This window comes from Aedes albopictus, chromosome 3 (assembly GCF_035046485.1).
Source record: "Aedes albopictus strain Foshan chromosome 3, AalbF5, whole genome shotgun sequence".
In the NCBI taxonomy this organism is placed as follows: Eukaryota; Metazoa; Arthropoda; class Insecta; order Diptera; family Culicidae; genus Aedes; species Aedes albopictus.
The window spans coordinates 224,608,022-224,625,985 of NC_085138.1; the positions used below are offsets into that span (position 1 = coordinate 224,608,022).

The 17,964-nt window shown below is 38.2% G+C and overlaps 1 protein-coding gene across 4 annotated transcripts in view; it reads left to right on the top strand.

Moving 5' to 3' along the window:
• Positions 1-577: 577 nt before the first annotated feature.
• LOC109400046 (uncharacterized protein CG3556) overlaps positions 578-17,964 on the top strand; it is a 128,340-nt gene continuing 110,953 nt past the window's right edge. The window contains exons 1-2 of one of the 4 annotated variants that reach the window (XM_062859171.1): positions 578-1,054; positions 1,554-1,912. The gene's annotated coding sequence lies outside the window, so the exon portion shown is untranslated. Of the gene's footprint in view, positions 1,913-17,964 lie in introns of all 4 variants that reach the window. The other 3 variants (XM_062859172.1, XM_062859173.1, XM_062859170.1) reach the window with 3 other exon arrangements.

Below are 17,964 nucleotides of genomic sequence, written 5' to 3' on the forward strand. Positions count from 1 at the left end.
CCTTCACACTTATGCATTAAAAGTTTTACATAAAAGTCACGGTTTCAGCAAAAACAGGGGTGTCCATTTCGCCCCGGGTGTCCATTATGTCCCTAATCCCCCTATTATCTTTAGATGCTAACCAAATCAATCAGAAGTAAACCATATTATAAATGATTTTGTATTTTGTCCAATTCTATTCCTTACTCGGATAGTATTCCGTGTTGCTGCATACGGACTTTGTTTGAATGTGTCGAAACGTTCGTATAGGTTAACATTGTCTGACGGGCCGACGCGTCGGTGGGAAACATCGTGTTATGACTTTCCGTTTATATGTATCATGGAGCCAAATCTTGGGAAAATCCAAACAACAACGAAACCGGCCCGCCATACCGCTGCCACCGGCTACCACAGCCACAGGGATGTGATGCGATACGAAAGAATGGAGAACAGAAGTGCGTTTGTATCCTAGCCACAAATTCTATGCCTCAGACAGCATTGTGTACTGTTTTCATGAACCATTCCGGTGATAGCTCTCATGTGTTGGTAGGTGTTCGGGAAACTTCGTGAGCTTACTTGGGGGCGCATGCGCTGAAAATTGGGACTTTTCTTTTGGGTGACAACAGGAATCGAATTCAAATCACGTCCCGGCAAGGACGATGGATTCCTACCTATATTAATGTTTTAATTTAAAGTACACTGACGCCAGAAAGGCAGGGTCAGTAGATTGATGGTCAGTGCGAATCGTGTCGCCAACTGCGTTATGGGGAAGTATTCCGGGAATGGCACGTGAGTCATATTTTTTGTGGGGGAGGATTGGGCGCGGAAAATTGGGAGCAGAGGAGTCGGCGAAAGGATATGGGTATACATTACAGTCTAAAGGGTCATCGGTGGTTTCAGCTGTTGTCAGTTGTCGTTGAACCGTTGATTGGATAACACGCATCGGGAAAAGCCCTCCGGAAAGGACAAAGCCTCAAAGTGGTATAGTGGCTCTGTTGCTAGATGCTTTGACATCATGTGTATATAGTGAATCATAACATTTAGATGTGAACCGGATGTATGTGAGAACTGCCAAGTAAGAGAAAGTGGAGGGGAATCGGAATCTATTGCATTTGTGATGAACTCCTGTTGGTGTTAAATCGTGAGATTAACGTTGGCATGCAGTTGAGAGTTATCGTCCCTTGAGAAGACAAAGAGGCATTTGTAGTCTACGCACTAGTCATCTAGTACTGTGTGATACGCATAAGTCAATAAAAGCTATGACATTAGTGATTGACTTGGCTTGTGGAGCTATCAATAATGCGGACGAGGAATCGTTATGTCATCGTTTAAAGTTTCATTGCTAGCTTATTTGTTCGGATCATTCGAGCTGGCGGCGTTGAGTTTCCAGTGATATTCAGCCAGCATTTTTCGCTTTTTTAGTGAAAAGCTTTTCCTTTGTGATAAAAGTTGCACAGCTCGTGTTGAAAAGTTTTGATAGCTTTTTGTATGCAGAATTTCCATGTAGAATTTCATTCAATTTTATTTTTCTTGTTTCTCGTCGGTAATTTTCTGATTGCCCCCGGCATCTACAGCTGACTAAGAAAAAAATGATGGTCCATTGCAAGTGGTAGAAGTTATTCAGTGAAATCGTCGTAGCATATGGCGTTGATGGTGTATAGCGATACAAAATTTCAACAGCGGGTAATATCGACAACTGTTTGGGATAGCTATGGGTATAAGTAAGCAGCGATAGCTAGTGGCTCTGTGAATAAAGTGTGCGATAAAATTCAACTGCTAAACCAATGAAATTGTGATTAATTCAAATCTGTGAAATCCTATAAAGTGCTATCCTCTTCGTGCATCATCTGAAAAGGTTTAAAATAATAATTTTCAGACAGCTCTAGCTCTAACGCTCGATTGGATTAGGATTTTCCATTTCAACTCACAACAGGTAATTGATAAATAGTTTTATGTTTAAAGATTCCTTGACATTTGTTTTTGTTTTCCATAAAAAAAGAATGACATCATTTTTTTATTATATTTCATTGATATTTTATATTCTGTACTGACATGTCAACTGTATGTCAATTTCGTGATTTTGCTTTGGCTAACCAAGCCATGTGGGAAATTACATTGTTGAAAATGCTTTGATATCCATGTGCACAATTGGGAGTCGTGAGTTCGAGTCTCACCGGAGTACGTGGATTTCTTTTCATTATTCAAATCTCAATTGGTTCATCGAGCGCATGTTCTGTTGTGCACATGGATGTCAAAGCATTTTCACCAGTGTAATGTCAACTGTATTTATTGCTTCATATTGCGTTACAACTGCAGGAATACTGAAATTGCGTGTTTCAATGATAAGCATATTGAATCACAAGGGGTGGGAACTACATTGTCTCCTTCCTTTCTTTTTCATCCAAAACCATATATTTATTTATTGAATGATATTTATTGAACATTTTGAAAGTTTTTGAAAACATTTTATTTACAAGAAAATTTAAAATTGAGGCTTTTGCGCCACTTCAAACCATCAATACTTTTGGGTCAAACCTGGAGGTTTCTTTTTTTGTGTGTTCTGAATCTACAAGAGCAAATGATTTTTTTTATTTTCAACAACGTTTTATTAGTTCCAAAACCTATAAAAAAACGCTGCAAGCTATGTCCAAAGGAAAATTTTATGAAAATTGAGTGTACTTCAAAGTTTATTCGCTAGAACCGTATTTTTGGACCTCTAGATTCAGAATAAGTGCGGTTGTTTGCGGTCTTGGGTTTTTTTCCCATACATTTTTATATGGGATGAAATTTACCTAAAAGTGAATTTTTCCCCATTTTTATATGGGAAAATTGAAAAAAAAAATCAAAAATTTAAAATACCCAAGATGAATTATTCTCACAGATTCTGAAACTAGAGGTCTAAATCTTCGATCCTAGCGAAAAACATTTGGAGTACATTCACCTTTCATAATACTTTTCTTTGGACATAGCGTTCGCTGTAATTTAACTAGCTGTAACTTTTCGAAAAGTGCATAAGAAATCAAATTTTTACTGTGAGTTGATGAACTAGTTCTCTATCAATGGCCCAAATTTGGGAAAGAATGGACTATTCTACATAAAATTAGAAATATTCTATTAAATGGCGTAATTATCCGATAGCCAACTTTGGCCCGTGGCGCAGTGGTCCACACGTTCGCTTCATAAGCGGATGGTCATGGGTTTGATCCCTGCCCAGGCACTTGAAATTTTTCGCCAGTTGCTCTTCCCCCCGAGAGCGGCTGACACCTGGCCCTCTTCGGAGCATATAGCTCTAACGGACGCGGAATTTGGAATCGGCGAACCGCAGCTCATAATGGACGACCCCCAATTGGACTGAAAAAGGAACAGCAGTCACACATCAGCATCATCGTGCTCATCATATTCTACTGTGGACAGGGTAGAAAAGTGAAAGCAGCACAAAGGCGCCAGCTCGATATTGTAAAATGAGAATAGAATACATTTAGACGCAGTAGGGGAATTAACGTATTTTGGACACAGCGTTACGCCAATATATTTTGGACACTTCCATTTGTTTTTGCTGTAAGTGTCCAAAAAATATTGGCTCGTGCCGTGTCCAAAATATGTTGGTTCCCCAACAAAGTATATATGCAACGTTCAATTGGGTTTTTAAATTTTGAAAAGTGTATTGATTTTTTGATTCTATACGAAAGAGCACCTTTTTCTGAGCCACTATGATTTTTTTCAGATTTTTAGAACTTTGTTTTGCTACCTAAAATATATTTCAAAGAGATTTTTTGAAATCACTTTTTGACAGCTGAGCAACTGTTTGACAGCTCCGCCCAGTACAAACTGCGACGAGAGGTGATTCGACGAATCGCTCCCATACAAACTTCAAATTGATTTTTGAATAAGTTCCAGGGTTCCAAAATTGATGAAAATTTGGATTTCGGCTCAGTTTGACATGCAGATTCAGAATATCGAATTATCTCAACACCGTTAAAAAAGCCAATTAGAATCGCTCACGTAGTGCCCTAGTGAAAAAAAAAGAGCTGTAAATTAGGTTAAGTGATTAAGAATTAAAAAAAAAACTTTGGGCTGTTATACCTCCGGATACAATGAACCGAATGCTGTAAAATTTGAGCACACATTTATTTAAAGAGCTTTGAAAAACGTTTGACTTAACTTAAAATTGTTTACAAGAATAATAGTTATAGCGATTTAATTTATTATATGGATTTTACACACTCAATCCTGTATTGTCTGGTCGGTACTTTTTTGACGAAAATAGAACAGCAGAACGATTTCGGTAGTTTCGGTAATCGATTTTGCTAAGGCTCAGTAAACCAACTGTCAGAAACGGGTGCAAAAGGTAAACAATCTATTATTGCTGTATTCAGCTGTTATGATTTCGTCAAAAAAGTACCGAACACGGTACTCAAAATTAAGTGTGTAGTAAATTGGACCATTTTTAACTTACACACTTAGTTTCATTGCCGAATCTCGGCAAACGAGTTGCCGAGAATGGCACAGCCGAGTGTTCGGCAATCATCTTGCGTTGCGCGTTGCGTTGCGTGGTAGGGTAAACAGGTATAATATGCCCCCTTAAGCAGAAATGGCAATAAATCTAAAACTGGCGCCTTATTCCATCTATTGTCCACTGCAAATCATTGTTCCTAAAGTCAGTGAAGTGTTGCATGCGATCTTTGCCTTTGGAGGGGCGACTATGGAAGCTTTGGAACGATTTTCGAAAACGTTCCAAAATTTGCCTTTTCAAAACAAACGGTGCAATACGCCCCATCAAAATAAAGACGTCAAGCCCCGTAATAAAACTGTTCCAGGGGATATTCCACCACATGCATATCCTAGGTGGGTCTTTTAACAAGTGTTCAACTGTAAAAAAGTTGCAAAATAACACAAGCGAACAGAACTAGCTTCGTTTAAAAAGAAGACAGCTTACAAGAGGTAAAATATTACGCATAAGTCTCGATTTTAGACTTTTTGATATTTTTATTGCTTTCCTGCAGCAATCAACTAACGGATCAGCTAGAAGGCAATTATTCTTCAATATTCAAGATTTCCAATCGATCACGCATGTGAAAAGCGCTTGAATCGCTTGAATACAAAGGGGGGCGTTTTGCCCCGGTGGGGCGCATTATACCCTTCTACCCTAACGGAGTAATTCGTAGATTGCATACTGAAAGTTGTCATGCTATAGCTTTAATACTTCTATTCCGATTGCTTATGGAATGTTATTTGGGAACAGCCGAGTGTTCGGCAATCATCTTAGCAAAACATGATTTTGCCGGGATATCGGCAATCCCGAAATAGGCAGCTGTCACTTTTTTGCCGAGATTCTCAGTAAACCGAATTACTGAGTCTCGGCACTTTTGGTTTGTTTTGGTTGCTTGTTTTGCGAAGAGAAAAAGATAAAAAAGGATGAAAATTAGCAGATTCAAGGAAAATTTAAGAAAAGTAAAAGCATATTGGTATTACTGGACTAAAGCGTGAATTGTTAAATTTATCATTTCATTGTTATCACACACCGGGATCCGCCAATCATTGGCTAATAATGGTACCAGGTCAAGCACGGTGCGAACGGACTTCCCCGAAGCAACTTCATTCGTTCTGCAAAAAAAAAAGTATAGAGTAAACATTCTTATAACTTACGTAGGGGGATTCGGGACATAATGGACTAATGGACACTCTAAGCAAAAGAATACGTTAGGCCTATATAACAGAGAAAAACTTAACATATTATTAGTTGGCTTACAACTTTAGTTTGTTTCCTTCGTATTCCAAACAGTTAACAGCACAGAAAAAAATATTCATGTAAAATTCAGCGAAAAATCATGCACATAAAGGGAATGCTAGAGTTAGTGCATATTTACATGAGATATCATGTAAAATTACGTTACGTTCGTGTAAATTTCTGCCAATAGTCGCGTAACCGGTTGGAGTCCATGATGATTTACGAGATGGTTGGCGGAAATTTACACGATGGTAATGTAATTTTACATTTTATTTCATGTAAAAGTGCACTAACTCTAGCATTCCCTTTATGTGCATGATTTCTCGCTGAATTTTAATTACATATTTTTTTTCTGTGAGCAGGTAGAATGTCTTTATCGTGAAGAAATAATGAAATGTGAACCGCGTGTTTTTAAGGGATGGCAGGAATGGTACGGGGCGAATTGGACACCCATCGGGGCATAATGGACACCCCTGCATATTTGAAGCTATATCTTTGATTACATCGACCAGTTAAGTAATTTGCCTACGGAGATCAATACCACAGATACAATACTCCATCTTAGACGTGTTTACATAACATCTAAGTTAATTAAATAAAATTTAGGCTAAAATAATCGGATTGATTATTTCCAAGCTCTCTAAAACGCCTAACAGTATGGAATGCGCGTATATCCATTCGAAATTGCCAGTGTTCATTTCACCCCGAAATAAAATACTTCATCCATTGATAAATCTGCGTATACATATAGACAATGTAACAATTCACTTGTTTTTATGGTGGACACACTCCAACACTCGTAATACCTTATTTGCTGCTGCTGAGAAATTATAAGAATTCCGCCATATGAAAAACATATTTCGATTTCAATGCTATTTGGGTTATTTTGGAGGAATATAAATGGAACTTTTGAAAAACAGAACAATGCCTTGTTCCTTTACACTTGTGTATTAAAAGTTTTACATAAAAGTCAACGGTTTCGGCAAAAACAGGGGTGTCCATTTCGCCCCGGGTGTCCATTATGCCCCTAATTCTCCTACATTTTTTATTCTTACAGTTTTACGTATCCTCTAACTGATTGCTGAAGACAGCAGTTTTTTTTTATCACAAATTAATTCGGTAATTAAAGATTTGGTTCTTCCACTTTCATAGCTCTGGAAAAAGGTTGTCCCAATGGTGAAATCAAAACTGACAGCTCTTTTGGCGAAATTCGACGATGCATTGTATCATTGCCGAGATCTTGGTAAAAAAGTTAACTGTTTTCAGTATTTTCTTTGTTCACTGACACTCTCAGCAAATAATTCTGCCAGTCTTTGAAAAATTCAAATCTTTTGCTGATATCTCGGCAAAGTTGTTTGGTAAATATCAGTAAACCAATGCTGATTGCCAAGATACCGGCAAAATCGTATGTTGCCGATCTAGATCAGCAATATTTTCTGCCGAGCTCAAGAATCAATTTTATGAGTATAACATCTTAAGTTTTGAAGCGATGTTGAAGTTTTGGCAAAATTTGGCGTTTTATTAGAAACATAATCTTATCGTTATAATTTTCTTGTGTGTTAATAAGTTTAAGTTAAGTCAAAAGTTTTTTGAAGTTCATTATATAAGTCACTAGCTGTCCCTTATCTAGTTAATACAGGAAAAAAAAAAGAAATTAGCTGTCCCGGCTAACGTCGTACTGCCTGCCTACTGTGTTTTTTGGCATACAGCTCTATAGGGACGTTCCCCGCAAAGTCACCTGTATGGAAGCCCCCCGTTCCAGAGACTGGAGAGGTCTCACACCAAGCTAAGAACCTTCTCCGGCCCCAGCAGCATCCACATACAAAATTTCACGCCGATCGGTTCAGTAGTTTCCGAATCCATAAGAGTCAAACAGACAGACAGACAGAAATTCATTTTTATATATAGACTAGCTGTCCCGGCAAACGTCGTACTGCCTGCCTACTGTGTTTTTTGACATGCAGCTCCATAGGGACGTCCCCGGCGAAGTCATTTGTATGGGAGCCCCCCGTTCCAGTGACCGGAAAGGTCTCACACCAGGCTAATAACCTTCTCCGGTCCCCAAAATACCCACACAAAAAATTTCACACCGATCGGTTCAGTAGTTTCCAAATGCATAACGGTCAGACAGACAGACAGACAGACAGACAGACAGACAGACAGACAGACAGACAGACAGACAGACAGAAATTCATTTTTATATATATAGATAAACGCTCAAAATTTCATTGCATTCGGTTCATTGAATCCGGAGTTGGCTATTGGATAATTATGCCTTTACCAGAATCTTTCTTACTTCATGTAGAATATCCCGCCCAAGTAACCACGAAGCCTTATACATATAAGTGCATCAATTTTAGCATATATTGATGTTTAAAATTGTGAATATAATGCTGTATTACTTCAAACATCTCATTGAAGCAATATTAAAGTCGAAAAGGGCCCCACTAAAATCAAATTAGTGCCACATATTGCAGCACGTTGACAGCCATTGCTAAAGGAACAAAAATGGATGTACTAAAGCCTGTATCTGCAATAATCGGGACACAGAAATACAGCTGTAACTCTGCAATATATACATTAAAATTGTTCGAATTTGGCCTTATAAGATCTTAAGAAGTGTTCATTTCACCTACAAATTTTCATGTGAATCGGTGCAGTACTGTTTGTTGTAGCAATGAAAGAGTCGAATGTGCACTATTGAATTTTGTACAGCACCTAGTTTTGCTTGTCAGTGCTGTAACTTTTGAATTTGGCAAAGGAAATGGCTGAAATTTTAAACACAAACCTCTCAATCTACATTTGTTGCATAGGCAAAGTTTCAAAAAAATCGATGCACTATCTAGAATTTTATAGTCGAAATATGTATTGGGACTGAACGTGAGTTTAGCCCGTCAGACAGCAATTAGTCAGCACCCTTTATTGTTTTGATTGTACTATTGAAAGTACCATACCAATAATCATCAAATATTGCAAACATAATCAACTACCTTCTGTGAAAATTTCATGAAAATTGGCAGAGAAATTCGAAAGTTATGAATAGGCAAACATCGCACATGAAAAACACGAAACATTTTCACTAACACTCACCCCTATCAACACCAGTAGCTTTTAAACCAATTGATCAAAGTTGATGAAATTTTGTAAGAAAGTGTCTCAATAAGTATCATAACTGCTAACGAAATTTCATAATTATCATCACAAAACTTTGAATTGAGGTGTAAAATAACCATCTGTTATGCGAATGAAAATTGGTCATGATTGTACAAAATGCTTAAAACCACGTCTGTTTGTTTTTCATCCACAGTCAATCGATCTTTATGAAATTGAATTTTATGAAATTTGGCACAAATAATGAACATACACCAAAGTGTTCTCAGTCAATTATTTGGCCAATTTTACCGATTTATTACAGAGCTACAGCCGTACTTCTGTGTCCCGATTATTACGGATACAGACTTTATACATTTGCATTTGCACATGCTTAATACGTGCAACACGTAAAACCAAAACAACAATCTATTTTTAGCACCGTCTTGTTATCGACGGTACTAATGCTCCCACACATGAATGTTTTAACCATTATTTTTTTTTGCTGCCGAGTCGGGAGTCGAACCAGAAGTGTTGAAGACCGCTAGATGAGTTCCATACGCGTTGGCGCCTTGGACCGTTTCTGCTGCAGTGATAGCAACAGATATTTCATTAACTAAAAGGAAACTGTTCTTCTGTCTCAATCATTGCAGTAGAGGTCAAAACGACTATGTAATATGTACCTAATAGAATCTCTGCAATCACATTCTGATAAATCACTGATAATGCATTTTAGAAGACATTCAATATAAGAAAATTGAAACATCCTTCGCACACGGCTCATATTCTTATTGTGGGCTCTAGGTTTTTCTGAAAAAAGTCGTCGATCGGTGGTTCAGACGGGGATTGAGTTGGTCGGGAGTCGAACCAGAAAAGTTGAAGACCGCCAGAGTTGACCGTAAAGTTGTTCACTCTTCTTGATTTCATTTGTTATGTATATGAAAATGTTGATTAATCCATGTGGAACGAACTACGCTGCAAGCGATAATAATGCAAAATCACATTTTCCCAAAAAAAAAAACAATTAAATTTCAGCTTCAACTACAATTGACCAAACACACGGCCCTCGCATAAATTGACACCACTCACTGGTCAAAGGAAAATATGATAATTGAATCCTGAGTGCGATTAAAGGATTACGAAGCTGATCCAAGGCAAAATTTCAACAACCCTAGGCTGCCATATAAAAAACAACACCGACAACTCCAGGTTGCGGACAGATTCGAGCGTTTATCGCACTTGTCTCTCCATCCTGGCACTTCCTCGTATAGTGGGCACTTCACATACATCCACCACCGCAACCGAAGCACTCTGTCGCAAATCGTATAATCGGATTTCGATTATCTCTTATGCAAAGGGAAACGTTTCTACCAGCAGTTTTTTTTTCTTTCGTTGTCACATCACACCGCATTCATTTAGTCTCAATTGATTCGATCGGATGTGCATATGCTAGGTGGATATGAAGAGGTGGGATAGTTTTCGTTCGACGTGTTCATGTTCACTCGGCTCAGGACCCATGGTCGGTTGAGTTGAAAGCGGATTGAGGGAATTTAAATAACCTCTTAAATCGCATTGATCAAAACCAGAGTCTTTTCGACTGTTATCCGATCATTCAGTATATGACTGTACGAATCTGACTCGATTGGATTGTGTACAGAATGATGAATGGACCAAAAATATGCACATCCTCTTTCTCTCGTATTGATGGATATGGAACAGCGCGCTTCAAGCTGTCCTTGGCATGCTCCAAATGAATCACATTTTTTGTTTCACAATTACAAGTTCAATCCACGTGTTTTTGTGCCGACTAGATCTGTGGCAAGCATCAAGTTTGTTGTCCATCATACTTATAATATGCTCTGCCCACTGTATCCTTCCAGTTTTGGTTAATTTCTGGATACTAAATTCGCTGTGGAGTGCAAAAAGCTCTTGGTTCATCTTCAACCGCCACACATTGTGCTCCTACAGCTATGACACCGTTCCAAATGCTATGTCAAAAATAGTCATGGTATTAGCAAGGCAAACAAAACAAATATGGTAATGAACTGAACACTTTCTCCAAAACCTTTAGGCAGTTTTGCGCACTGGCCATCACTGCTTTTATCGGTGTGGTAAGTTTCCCGGGAAATTCGATTCTGTTTTTGGACTTTGCCGTGTCGTCGACGAGAGCCTGTGTCGCAAAGAACAACAATATCAGTCACGTAGGCGTGGCTGGATCGTGTGAGTGCCGGAAGCCGATTTAGCTAAATTCGGTTATTTTTTTTAGCTTGTCTTGGCAACTATACTATTTAAAAAAAATACAAATTAACACGTAAATCATTAACGTACGTAAACATTCCATGACTGAATTGAAACTAATTGACTCAATTTAACGTCCATCATGGATGCTGTCTAGGAAACCCACTTTTATCGAGTTGCTTCTATAGCGTATCTGCTATGAGATTCCACAAAAGTGGCTACAAGAGTCTCCCTTGGAGGCATCCACAAACCATCACTTTTCTAATTGATATTTGTCACGAGTAGAGATGTTGGTTCCAATATAGCATTGAAAAGCACGTTGTCAAAGACACCCCCGATATCTAGGAAATCACTCAAGCAGGATTGCTTTTAGTGGATGCCTTCTCGTTATCGTAGACAACCTTGCGCAAAAAAGGCTTTCCAGATTGGTAAACTAAGGATATTGGTTTACAAGAAAAGGCATGTTAGTTAGATGGACAGCATACAACTGAAAAAGTTACTTGGGTATTATTCCTTCAATCAGTTATGAAAAAGGCAAACGTTGATCAGAACTATACATATGAAAGTTCATTTCAGAGGTGTTTTCATTACAACCAAGCTTGAGTAACACTTTTTGGGCTAAAAATTAAAAATTGTCGATATTTTCGTCATTCGTCAACGCCTTCAAACAATATGCTGTACAACAACGTTTTGACTATTTTTTTCCAAGGAATCACCAAGATAGATTCTAAATCTGACATTGAATCTCTTGACAAAGTATACTTTTATTAATTCGAATCAATTTTGTAAATTGGTACAAAAATTATGCAATGCCCATATATTTTCATGTAGTTTAAACTGTTGCTTTCTAAATTTGTGTGCAAAAATGCAAAACAACCTAAATAAAGAAAACTCACTATACGTAGCATATAATAATATATTGATCGACCTCAATAAATATATTTTTTACACTGATATTGATTAGCTGTTCGAATGGTCTAGGATCAAAAATTCGCTTACCATTTATTATGCATCCACGAACCAAAGCTACTATTACAAAAAACAGTGATTAGACAGGGGGTCCACAGTGGAAATAACACTTGGATGTTTGAGATGGATTTGTAAACAACTGAAGTATTTACACGTGCCAAGGATGATCTTATTGGCTATGTAAAGATATGTGGTTAAGGTACATATGCGGTATGGGGTTTTTGCGAAGCGATAAAAGCAAAACGATATGCGTTTTTTACACCATGCACTTTTGATCAAAAGTTTGGGGTCACTCCCTAAAAAGCATATCATTTTTTCAACCCATATCTCAGCCAATTAACGTCCGATTTCAAGAATCTACGTTTCATTCAAAGGATAATAAATCAAAGAAACTTTGAACATGATTTGAACTGCCTTAGCCAAACTTAGCCAAAAAATCTAAGAAAAAAGTTATTCAGTAAATTCACAACGTCCTTATTCAAATTTTTATAACTATTTTTTTGATGCAAAGTAAACTTTTCGGGCTGCGAAACGGTGAGTCGATAAGGGAGTTGCGATGGGGATCTCGGTCACGTTGCATTGTTCGATGGAAAAAGTGAAAAATGACGCGTGTTTGGGGCAATTGCGATGGGGATCTGGGAGAACTGGGTGAGATCATTCCGATTTTTTTCTTTACATCCTAGAAGGAGTTGGGGAAATTTCGCCAATGCGTTCTCATGAAAACTCCTGGAGTCTAGTAACATTTGCAAACAATTCATGTAGCTCTGGTGCTGGCCTAATATTGAAGCGATAAAAATGTTTGAAGAAAGTAATTGCAGTTCACAACAATCATTGAACAAATGAAAAATAACACAAGTTTACAAAAAAACGAAAGTCATGAACTTCAATTAACAATCAAAATTTTTTATGCATAATTATGTTCTGATATGAATGTCGTGCTTCGAAAAATTTTAAGTAGAACAGTTTTTGAGTTTTTCCTAAAAATCTAGCTCTACAGTTTTCAAAAATATGGAATTTACTAATAAACAAAAGTTTGCGTTGCAGTCAACGAGTTTTCAATCTTTTTGCATAAATTGAAAGCTGAATATAATATGTTTCGATCATCTGAACATAAGTTTTGCATCAAATTAGTCTGATTCGAGATCTTGGTGAATATATAGGCCAATCTCCTTAAATTTGAGCAAAATTTCCAAAATATAATGAAGATTTGTATTTTTTCAGTAAGAAAAAATCAATTAAAAAATTCTTTTTCAACGTACATTTGAAACATTAGATGTTGGCCAGTTACACTGAAAATTTCAGCTCAATCGGAGCATTGGTTACGGAAATAGAGATGTATGAAGAGAGCAACTTTGCTTAAAAATAGAACAAAAATCGATTTCAAATCAACAGCCTTGTATGGAAAGCCGAAAAAAATCCGCTCTACTGTATTTTTTCCCTTCATGTTTTCGAACTCAACGGCTGTCGGTCACAGGTAACACATGGAACTACTCTTAGTAAATACATAATTTCGAAAATAGCTATCTAAGCTTGAAAGCTTATTCTCCGTATACTCTAAGTTCAATACTGTGAGAAACGCGCGACTATTTTCGTGAGTCGGTCGGTTTTCTCGGTAGGGAGATGGGGACGCGAATATTGAATGCGGAATCAGAAGCACGCGAGAACTTTCGTGGGAAAGTCGGTTTTCACGTTAGTGTAAACGATCAATGCGGTGACGCGTTTAATATAGAACGATCGTTGACGTATGTGCATTACCCTTACTATCGCGACCAAATAAATCATAATCGGGATGAAGACCGTGTCGTGTATTTCCATATAACTAGTGGATCATATCACCTACCAAAGGTGGCTCCAAGATCTACACCCTACCCTACCCAACTAACAAATACTCCTTCCCGAGACAACTGTGGGGATTCTGTGGATTCCACGGTTTCTAGTAACAACGGTTGTCGAGCTAACATTCCTTCTCTTTCCCGATGACCGTATGGACGTGGCCGGCACCATTATTGACTTTAAAATATTGAACTCTCGAATTGTGCACATTGAGAGTGTGTAACAAGTCCCAAGCACCATTCATTGGATCTCTGTGCAACTTCGATTGTTCTGGTCAATCACGGAGTAGCAACTACGATGTGTACGGTTAACTTTGCTTTGCTTGCTTTGCTTTGTAATACATTTCTCAATTTCATTATTTCTATGTACACCACAAATCTTGTAGAACCATATGATTGATGGTGTTGTCCTTCTCGACGACATCGTAGATTAGCAGCCTTGTACTATCGTAAATCCTAAATCATCTCATCATTAATTAACCCTCAATGCCACCGGCTTAACCAAATTTTCACGCCTAGGCGTCTAACAACTCCATTAGAACATTTCATCAACGACGACAGCCATGTCATAATCCCTAAAAAACGCGGGTAATTAAATTCTGCATAAATTATGACGCGCAAACAATTAAGGTGTTCATTTTCCAGTCCCATCGCATCCGCACACATTACACCCGCCGCGCGCATATGCCCCTAGGCCGTGTTCTATCTATCACCAGACGACTGATGCGCCTTCTCCCATTTTGCGCAAACAAAGTTAGGCAGGGGTTATGCGGAAAGCTGTTGTAACTTCCGGCAATCGGCGTCAGTGGGAATACGGATTTGGCTCGTAAAATTTGCTACGCGTACCAAATTAAATTGAATTTAATGAATAATTAAAACAGCCCCAAAGGTTTGCGGTGCAGCAATTAAGTGTGTTCTTCCACAATGAGGGGAGCCATTTTGGTAGACTCAAAACACTCACCCTGGCGCTGATGGGGTGGTGTTTAATTTGTTTGTTACAGTGATTGCAATTATTTTTAAAGAAAACAAATAAACTATTTTTTGGCTTTTCGGAGTGTTGAGGTGGTTTTGTACAACTTAGTACCCCCTTGCTACGGCCTTTGTAATCTTATTATTGTTATTACTATTTCAATCCATGTAACTTAAGACTTAATTTATTTCCAATGTTAGCGAAATTGTAGTACATTCAGTGTTTAATTCAATTTTACTACAATACATTCATGTTCCTGAATGCAATCATTTTTTACTTTTTAATTTAGAGGATTTTTTTTATTACCGTACAAATTGAGCCGAAGGATCTCAGACTTTTATGAAACTTTTTCCACAGGCAGGGCTCATGGATATATACTAATATGCGGGACTTCACATCTGACTATTTAAAAAGAAATCTTTTTCTTCATTTATGAACACTAAGTCTCGAATTTTATTAATCATTCACTTTTCACTTGCTACATAAGTCTTTCCTACGGCTGAAGGCCACACTTTTCTATCAGACTTCACTTAGAACTTGCTACATAAGTCTTCCCTACGGCTGAAGGCCACACTTTTCTATCAGACTTCACTTAGAACTTCTAACTGCTCGTACTCAATGTTTCCTACCGACTGACTGGCCTCGACCACCTCGGCTGAGGGCGCACCTGCGTCCTCCGGTGGGGCTCGATGAGAATCTTGCTGGCATCAGCGAAAGGCCATCGGATGATGTTGGCCTGGATTGCGTCGATCGAAGTATTGGTGACCGTTGCCGTTCCAGGGGCATTGACACGCGTCGCTTGGGGCTTCGATGTTGCCAACGGTCGGTCCTCATGGTGGATTGCTTACTGCGTTGTCAGCAACTGTATGCTCGTCGTCCAAAGTTCGTTGTCGCCAAGGGTTGATGTTCGTTGTCGCCAAGTGTTGGTGTTCATGGCGGTTTGCCAAGTGCCTGGTCAGCATCTAGTCCACGATGGTAGAGACCGTAGATCGTGGGTAGAGCTTAGGGATGTCCATAACTTCCCCCGCCTTAGTTTGAACCGTCTCGGTTCAATATTAATTAATTAGTATTAATCGTCTGACGTAATTGTGAAGTAAATCAGCTGAATGCGTCTGATGATGGTCGAAGAGTAGTAGACCGAAACGCGTTACGCAAATAATGCTGTTTGTTGATCATTTCACCGAAAAAAGCCAATCTAACTAAGCATATAAAGTATCGCGGTGATCAAACCAAGTCAGATCGGTTCAATATTGTTTGAGAGCTTTCCAACGCATTGTTTGCAGGGATCCGTATTGTCAGCTTCATTTTGAGTTTACGAACTTCTCTCGTAAGAAAAGCGAAAATTACTGCTACGAAGCATGTGATGAGAAATATTCCTACTATGTTGAGCACTTTAGTCCTTTTGTTTGCTGTTTCTAAGTGCTCCAGCTTATGACGATTCCTAATGTGCAGTTGCTCCATATAGTCAATGGATTCTGGTTCTGTCTGTGACTCATCTACGCTAACTGAATGTAGGGGTAAGATGACAGGTTTGGATTCTCCTCTGAATGTTTTGCTGGTAAAGGTTTTTCCGTTGAGGGTGATGGAACAATCTCTAAATGATATGAGAAACGTTCCTGTTAAATTCCTCGGACCATATCCACAACTGTTTTGCATCGAAGTAGGATCAACAGAGTTTTTAACTAACAGTCCGAGATTCTCGATTTCCTTTGTGTCAGGTTTCATTGGAGATCTAATGAAGGTACAGTTACCCGTATTTCCTCTTAGTAACTCATGTAAGCATCCGTCATTTGAAGTGTTAAACAAGTTCTGGACGTCGCAGATGATGCTATGCTCGATGTTCATGCATGGATGGGAAATTAGGTAAGACTCATTGTTACCAACAATGGCTTTTGTTGCATTTATCGGTATGATTTTAAACTGTCGTGGAATGGCTTCTATTTGGAGTTGCACAAATTCTCCTTGCCTGAATTTAGGAATTTTTATGAGTAGGATTACGTCTGAGTTATTGTGGAATGCTATGGGTTCCAAAAACTCATAAACTTGGTCATAGCTGTTAATCACAACGCCTTGTGACTCCAACAGATTCGTTGCAAATTCTAGCTCTGATGGTTGTAAGAAAGCCTTTGAAATTAAACCCAACTTGGACAACTGAATGGCCTCGAAAATTGTAGACAGCTGCTGGTTGATCATGTCGATGTTGAAGATGATGTTGTGTAGGTGTAGGAGATGTTCCCATTCGACAGGTCTGTCTAAGCTCAGTCTTGTCTGTTCAATGATGCTATCTATTTCCCTAGACTGTCTATAAGCTTGTTTAGTAATATTGTTAATCCTTTCCTCAAACAATTTATTAATTTGAATTTGTTCATTATTCTCTGTTATTAGAAGGTTATTTGAATTTTTAAGAATTTCAAGTTGGTTTTCTATTTTGAACAAATCTTCATTATCGAGATTCCCTGTAATCATTTTTAAGGTAGACCCAAGAAAATTAAGAGATCGTTTTGTTTTTCTACTTCTAGCGGTTAAATTTTCAAGGATAAAATAAGCCTGACTCTGCTTTTGTTTAAGAATTTTAACTAGTTCTGCTATCTTTGGGTTTTCTTCAATGCTCAAAATAATGGATTCATACTGCTTGAGAACGACGGTAAAGGAAAATAAATTAAATCTATGGAATAGTGTGTGAGATCCTTCTTTTATAAAGACTGAATTAGTCTTGAACGCAACTATACCGGGATTTTCATTAAGTTCAAGGATTTCCAAGTAAGCAGAGTAAATAGGATTGAAAAACATCATAATTGTAAGACAAAAAAGTATCGGGTGTTTGTGTGTCATCTTCGAGCTGAAATGACAGGAGAAGAAGGGAAAGAAGACAAAAAAGGTGCAATTAGTGCAATTAGTTCTACGTGGAATTTTTGTTTATATGGTCGCTTTTCATACTTAGCCTTTTGACAAAGTTTGCAGATGTTGATAAACTTTGAAATTTTGGTCTTCATTCCTGGGAAAAAGTACCTTCTTGAGATGTGTGCCTTTGTCTCAATGATACCTCTGTGGTTCGCGTTATGTTGCCGTTTGATGATCAGGTCCTGTTCAAGCTCATCTGTTACGTCTTCTAACAATCTTTGTGTCCAGAAAATTTTTAATGATTTTGCTCTTGAAAA